An 8014-nucleotide genomic window follows, 5' to 3' on the forward strand; every position below is an offset into this window, starting at 1 on the left:
ACACCCCAAACCTACATAGACTAGCTGGATGTCTAGCAGTGAGAAGGAAGAAGTAGTTCATTTTTATTAATCAAATTTATCCTGCCACACAACTACTTCAGCCTTAATGACGTCTACCACTCATGGTCATCAGGATGGCATATAGTATGCCAGTTTTTTTTATAGTAGAACTGGAAGAAAGAATGTTAATAAACATTAGACTTGACTCTTTTAACGATTACTAGTACACAGATTACATTTTTATGATTTGGAGATAGGGAGAAGACTCTCAATCAATTTCATACTTCCTTTAATGCATGCTAACCTTCATTCAGATTAAAAATGGAATGCCTTTTATGGTTCACTTATATTTTCTAGTAATGTCATATTTTGCTCACTCAATTCTGAACCGAGGAAGAAAGTATTAGCTCTTGAAAGCTAGTTAAGAAATATATTGTTAGTCCAATAAAAAGATATCACCTTTCATATTTTTCTGTTAAATCTTTATTTCGGTGCATTCATCTAGACCAACACTTGAGCCCCACACTACTTTATCCGAGGAAAAGTTCATTAACGATGAGCCCAGTACTGCTCTTCCGTCAGCAGGGGACACCAAAATTACACACAAGGGCTCTACACTGTTCATTCCAATCTGAAGCACATCAGCTTGCACAGTCCTTAGGCTCAATCCACCAGGTAACCCACAAGCAGTGAAGGTCTGCTTTCTGCAGCAGGTTTCTTTTACAACTCAAGTTGTGCTAATGCAACCCCTTTTTATGGCTAAAAGAGAATACTGATATTAGGACTGAATATAAAAATGTCGCTTTATCGCGGATGTAGCTGCTTCCATTAAGTTCTTTCCTTTGAACTCGCAGTTCAGTGATCTGAATATTGAGGCAGCCGCAGACTCCCTAAAAGTACTAGTTCCATCATTTTTTTTTTCAATTTGTGTCATTTGTACAATTAACCTGGCGTTTTGAAATTAGCTTGTGTATGCCTGATTTCAAAACCCACTCTAAGCTCTGAGCAGACTGACCATTCATTTCAACAAAGTAATGATACTATTTCAAAATAAAGATGCAGATGATTAATACAAAGGGACATTGCAATGTTTATTCTGTAGATGTTAGTAAGGAAAGCTAAAACTAATTATCAGTCTGAATTATATTCACAGTTCATATCACTATACAGTATAAAGGGACAAGGAGCAATATTTGTTTCACACAGCCTTCGAGATATTGAGATTGTTGCTGCGATTCATTCACCTTCAAATAAGGTCTCCTTGGTAAAAAGCTAACTACCAACTTAATTTAAATCCTGCCTACCACACACAACTTCTTTCTCAAGCACAGACCTTCTCAAATACAAACAAATCCCCGTCTTGTTTCTTTGTGTGCTTCTCTCACACACCTCCTATATAATAAACCTCTCTCTGACACAAGTCTTACTACAAAGAATCAAACATATGCTCATTAGGCTCTCCTGTCCTAAGTTTTCCTTATCTCCAGCTTCCATACATTCTTTCTCTTTAACTGTTGTCAAAAACTCCAGTGCAGACTATTGCACCTTCAGCCTTGGTTCCCATCACTCCACCTCTCCTGCCCCTGGCTCCCATCACCCTCCCTCCCCTACTCCCCCTCACCTCATTCCTCCCTGTACTTATAGCTCATGCTGTAGCGTCCATTATACCAACTTTCATAAATCTCCTCTATCCCCATCCCTGGTATTCATCCCTCCCCTATCATAGAAACATAGAAATGACGGCAGAAGAAGACCAAACGGCCCATCCAGTCTGCCCAGCAAGCTTCGCACTTTTTTTTTTCTCATACTTATCTGTTACTCTTGGTTCTTAGTAACCTTTTGGTTCTATTTCCCTTCCACCCCACCATTAATGTAGAGAGCAGTGTTGGAACTGCATCTAAGTGAAATATCTAGCTTAATTAGTTAGGAGTAGTAACCACCGCAATAAGCAAACTGCACCCATGCTTATTTATTTACCCAGACTATGTAATTCAGTCCTTGTTGGTTGTTGTCTGTATATAGATCCACTTTTCTTCATTCCCCCTGCTGTTGAAGCAGAGAGTTATGCTGGATATGCATTGAAAGTGAAGTATCAGACTTTCTCCCCTGCTGTTGAAGCAGAGAGCTATACTGGATATGTGTGAAGTATCGGTCTTTCTCCCCTGCCGTTGAAGCAGAGAGCTATGTTGGATATTCATTGAAAGTAAAGTATCAGGCTTATTTGGTTTGGGGTAGTAACCACCGTAACAAGCAAGCTACTCCCCGCTTTTTTGTGAATGCAAATCCTTTTTTCCACATTTCCTCTTGCCATTGAAGCTTAGAGCAATGTTGGAGTTGCATTAACCGTGTGTATGTTTATTGAATAAGGGTATTATCTCCAGGTAGTAGCAGTCATTCCTGCGAGCCACCTACTCTTCATTCAGGTCCTCTAGACTTTATGGATCCACAGTGTTTATCCCACGCCCCTTTGAAGTCCTTCATAGTTCTGGTCTTCACCACTTCCTCCGGAAGGGCATTCCAGGTATCCACCACCCTCTCCATGAAGAAATACTTCCTGACATTAGTTCTGAGTCTTCCTCCCTGGAGCTTCAAATCGTGACCCCTGGTTCTGCTGATTTTTTTTTCCGATGGAAAAGGTTTGTCGTTGTCTTTGGATCATTAAAACCTTTCAAGTATCTGAAAGTCTGTATCATATCACCTCTGCTCCTCCTTTTCTCCAGGGTGTACATATTTAGATTCTTCAATCTCTCCTCATAAGTCATTCGATGAAGACCCTGCATCTTTTTGGTTGCCCTTCTCTGGACTTCCTCCATCTTGTCTCTGTCTCTGGAGATACGGTCTCCAGCACTGAACACAGTACTCCAGGTGAGGCCTCACCAAGGACCTGTACAAGGAGATAATCACTTCCCTTTTCTTACTCGATATTCCTCTTTCTATGCAGCCCAGCATTCTTCTGGCTTTAGCTATCGCCTTGTCACATTGTTTCGCCGACTTCAGATCATTAGACACTATCACCCCAAGGTCTCTTTCCTGCTCCGTGCACATCAGCCTTTCTCCCCCCATCAAATTCAGTTCATTCGGATTTCCACTCCCCATATGCATGACTCTGCACTTCTTGGCATTGAATCTCAGCTGCCATATCTTCGACCACTCTTCCAGCTTCCTTAAATCCCATCTCATGCTCTCCACTCCTTCCGGCGTGTCCACTCTGTTGCAGATCTTAGTGTCATCTGCAAAAAGACAAACCTTACCTTCTATCCCATCCGCAATGTCGCTCACAAACATATTGAACAGAACCGGTCCCAACACCTATCCTTGCGGTACACCGCTTAAAACTGCGCTCTCTTCAGAGAGAGTTCCAGTTACCATCACACATTGTCTTCTGTCCATCAACCAGTTTGCAATCCAGTTACCATCACACATTGTCTTCTGTCCATCAACCAGTTTGCAATCCACCTCGGCACTCACTCCTAAGCTTCTCATTTATTCAACAGTCTCCTGTGCGGGACCGTATCAAAAGCTTTGCTGAAATCCAAGTAGATGACATCGAGTGCTCTTGATCCAATTCCTTGGTTACCCAGTCAAAAAAGTCAATCAGATTTGTTTGACAGGATCTTCCCCTGGTGAATCCATGCTGCCTCTGGGCCAGCAATTCTCCTGACTGTAGATAGTTCACTATTTTCTCTTTCAACAGTGACTCCATTACTTTTCCCACCACTGAAGTGAGGCTAACTGGTCTGTAGTTACCAGCCTCTTCTCTGTTCCCACTCTTGTGAAGCGGGACCACCACCACTCTTCTCCAGTCAATCACTCGGCACCACTCCCGTTTCTAGGGATCTATTGAACAGGTCACACAGCAGACCCGCCAGCACATCTCTGAGCTCCCTCAGTATCCTGGGATGAACCTCTTCAGGCCCCATGGCTTTGTCCACTTTCAGTTTCCCCAGCTCTTCCCATACATTCTCCACTGTAAATGGAGTTACATCTACTCCACTCCCCTCCAGTTTCTTGTTAACTAGCGACGGTCCTTCGCCAGGGTCCTCTTTAGTGAACACAGAACTGAAGTATTTATTTAATATTTAATATCATTGCCTTACATTATCTCCTCTTGTGACCTGGCCATAGCTGGAAGCAGGACACTGGGCTTAATGGACTTTTGGTCTGACCCACTATGACAAGTCTTATGTTCTAATCCTTGGCACCCATTACCCATTTTCTCCCTATCTGTATTTCATCACCCCTCCCTGAACTCACTTATCCTTAGCACAAGCAACCGTCATGTATTTCCAGTGGCTGGGTTTTGGAGCTTCAGTAATTGGCAGCATTAACCCTCCTCTTCCCCTCTCCCACCAGAGGCTGATAAGCAAGGGAAGGAGTTTGTCCCTGTCTAAATATTAGACTTTAATAAGATGCTTGTCAGCACTTTTTCAAAACAAAGATATGACTCAGAATTTAGTTAGAACAAATAAATTTAATATTTCATATCTTTGGAAGCACAGATGCCAGCCTTGCAAGACAGGCAGAGCATCACTGTGTCTTACAATCTCTTGTGAAAGCTGTTACTTTATAGTTTTCAAACCATACATAGAAAATGCTTGTGAGAGGATCATTTACCAATTTGACAGTGTCATAAACTGACCTCCTCTAACCTGAAAAACAACCTCCTCCCACCTTAAAAAGTTCCTTTGTCTTAACATGGCTTTGATGCACTCTGTTCCTTCTGATCTTCTTTGTTTTATCAATAGATAGGTATATGTTTTGTTGCTGGTTCCAAGCCTTTAATTAGTCTTGACCTCTGGGAATCTCCAGTTCACCTGGCTTCTGTCAGTCGAGATAGGAATCTGTGAGAACCAAGCTTGTATTATAGCTTAGATATCTGCCATTGATAACCTCATGGCCTTTAATTATAGGTTTGTAGAGCCTACAGGTTTCCCAGATCTTTTTCAAAGTCTTGAATCTGAGGTCAGTCAAAGGTTCACTGTATCCCAGCAGTTTCAGTGTGAAGCAGACAGCTAAGGATTCTGGGACTGGCTAAATGAACCAAAGTTCTGAATCAAAATCTTCATTATATCATCCCCTAGGAGCGTGAATACTTTTTCCTTCTGTAGCTTTGTTGCTGCATCAAAAATCCTGGCCTGCTGATAGAAGACGAAGTGATGTCAGGGGCAGGGCAATCTCCCCAATTCCTCTCCCCCCAAGCATGACCCTGTACACTATAATAAATGTATGGAAACTGAGATTTACCAAATTTAGCATTAAAAACATTTATATTGGAGACATGGTAGCATACACAATAGCTAGTGCCAAAGCTTGGATGATTGATACTACTGCATCCATTTTATTTTGAACTAATGCATTTCCACGGTTAAGTGAAATATTTCAAGGATTGTTGATGTTTTTATCCCAGGACAAGCAGGATGCTAGTCCTCACATATGGGTGAAATTAGTAATGGAGCCCTATGTACGGAAAACTTCTGTAAAAGTTTCTATGAAACTTTTGACTGGCACCAGAGTGCCTACTGAGCATGCCCAGCATGCCATGATATTCCCTGCCACAGGGGTCTCCCTTTAGTCTTCTTTTTTCCGCGAAGCAGTTAGCCTCGCGGATCTTAGGAGTCCTGTGGGATTCTCCACAATATTTTCCTTACGGGAAACTTAGAAAAACTTAGCCGCATAGGGTCTCCCTTCAGTAGTCATCGGGGTAAGTTTTTCGTTTGATTCACGGTTCCGTTCCGTTCCGTTTTTCATAAAAAATTTTTGTACCTGAGTCAAGGCTGTCGACGGCTGTCCGGCCACAAAATGGCTACAGGATTCAAAAAATGTCCAAAATGCGCAAGAAATATGTCGATCACAGACCCTCATCAGGACTGTGTCCTCTGCCTTGGAGAAGGCCATGACGTGAGAAATTGTCCCCTTTGCGCTACGATGACCTCGAAAGGTCGACGTCTTAGGCTCGACAAGATGGAACAATTGTTTAAAATACAGCTAGTTACTGTTCCATCTACTTCCACACAATCTTCTCCGGCTGGGTCGATTAGGAAGGTCGTCCTAAAAAAACGTCAGTCTAAGGAATCAGGAGACGCTCCATTCTCCTCCCCCTCTCCATCGTCTAGAGCGTCCACATCGAGCAGCGAAAAAGGGCGCGAAAAAGATAAACATCGCCATCGGCATCGCAGGCTGCACACAGCAACCACCGCCCCGATACCCGGCGAGCCATCGGCGGAGGACGGGACACCGATTTAAGAAAGCCCGGCTCCAAAGTAAGGCTTCTGAGCCACCAACAGGCCAACCCTCGCCGATTCCGGCGGAAGGAATCGTACCTCCTCAGGGCCCTGAGGTTGTATTACTATCGCCGCCACCGCCTCCCCCCATGGGTGCTCTGTTCACATCATCCATGCGGGCGGAACTTGACAGTTACATACGTCAAGCGGTTAAGGATGCCTTTATCGAGGCGATGCCACGGCCTTCCACTCCGGTTCTGCCATCGACACCGGTCATAGGAGGATCTCCGGTCCCATCACCGATACCTTCAATACCGATGCCGAGGAAATCACCGCTCTCCTCGATGGCGCCGATTCCATCACCGGTTCTACCTAGGCCGCAACCACCGGTTCCAGCACTGCCGATTCCCCGGTTACCATCGATTCCACCACGGCCATCGACCCCGATGGCACCGTCGATGCCTTCTCAAGAATCCATTTTTCAACCATTAATGGACAAGCTGGACTCACTGATCCATTGCTTCTCATCTTTACCACAACCTATAGATGTAGATGAGAATCAAGAGCCATTACCAGGTCCCTCGGGTGTCATGCCACCCCTTAGACCTCAGACTCCACTATCCGAAATTCCAGCTAAGCCTACTAGGCCGTTGGAGCACCCTCTGGATGATAGTGACCAAGAATTCTCCTCGGATGAAGATCTCCTTTCTGAGCCTTCTCCGCCAGAAGATAGAAGAAAGTCACCGCCAGAGGATCTGTCTTTCTCCAACTTTATTAAAGAAATGTCTCAAACAATTCCTTTCTCCCTCATTTCTGAAGTAGACAGCAGGCAAAAAACCTTGGAGGTGCTTCAATTCGTGGATCCTCCCAAGGAAATTCTTGCTATTCCTGTTCACGAAGTATTACAAGAACTTATGTACAGGATATGGGAACACCCTGGGTCGGTGGCAGCTATTAATAAGCGGGCGGATACCACTTATCTAGTGCAACCCATCCCGGGGTTCCAAAAAACTCAACTACCACACCAATCAGTGGTGGTTGAGTCGGCTCAAAAGAAAGCCAAAAGATTAAAGCAACACGCCTCCATACCTCCTGGAAAGGATAACAGGTTCTTGGACAATCTTGGCCGGAAGATCTTCCAAGCTGCTATGCTGGTATCTAGGATAAATTCATACCAGCTTTTTATGAATCAATACCAGCGTGACCTATGGAAACAAGTTGAATCCCTGTCTCATCAGTTACCTGACCATCTTCAGGAAGGATTTCAAAACCTCGTACATAAAGGCCTAGAGGCAGGAAAACACGAGGTTCGGGCCACGTATGATTCATTTGAGACAGCATCCAGATTGTCTGCATCCGGAATAACAGCTAGAAGATGGGCCTGGCTTAAATCTTCAGAGCTGAGACCAGAGGTACAGGAGCGCTTGGCGGACCTGCCTTGTTTAGGGGAAAACCTCTTTGGCGATAAAGTCAAGGAGGCGGTGGCCACCATCAAAGACCACACAGAAACCCTCAAACAGCTTTCTCAGCTGCCACAAGAGGTACATCAACCTTCAAGGAGGCCTCCAAGAAGGGAACAAAGAAAGCCATATTACCGCCCTAGGCGGTATTATCCACCAGTAGCCAGGCCCAGACAACAAAGACCTGCTCAACGGTCTCAGCCTCGCCAAAGAACTGTTAGGCCTCAGCAGCCTCCGCCTGCGGCGTCCACTTCCGGATTTTGAAGTACAACCAGAGGGCATGAGTCATTCCCAAAATCCTTATCCACAAGTACCTGTCGGAGGCCGAGTTGC

Source organism: Rhinatrema bivittatum, chromosome 7 (genome assembly GCF_901001135.1).
Source record: "Rhinatrema bivittatum chromosome 7, aRhiBiv1.1, whole genome shotgun sequence".
Classification (NCBI taxonomy): domain Eukaryota; kingdom Metazoa; phylum Chordata; class Amphibia; order Gymnophiona; family Rhinatrematidae; genus Rhinatrema; species Rhinatrema bivittatum.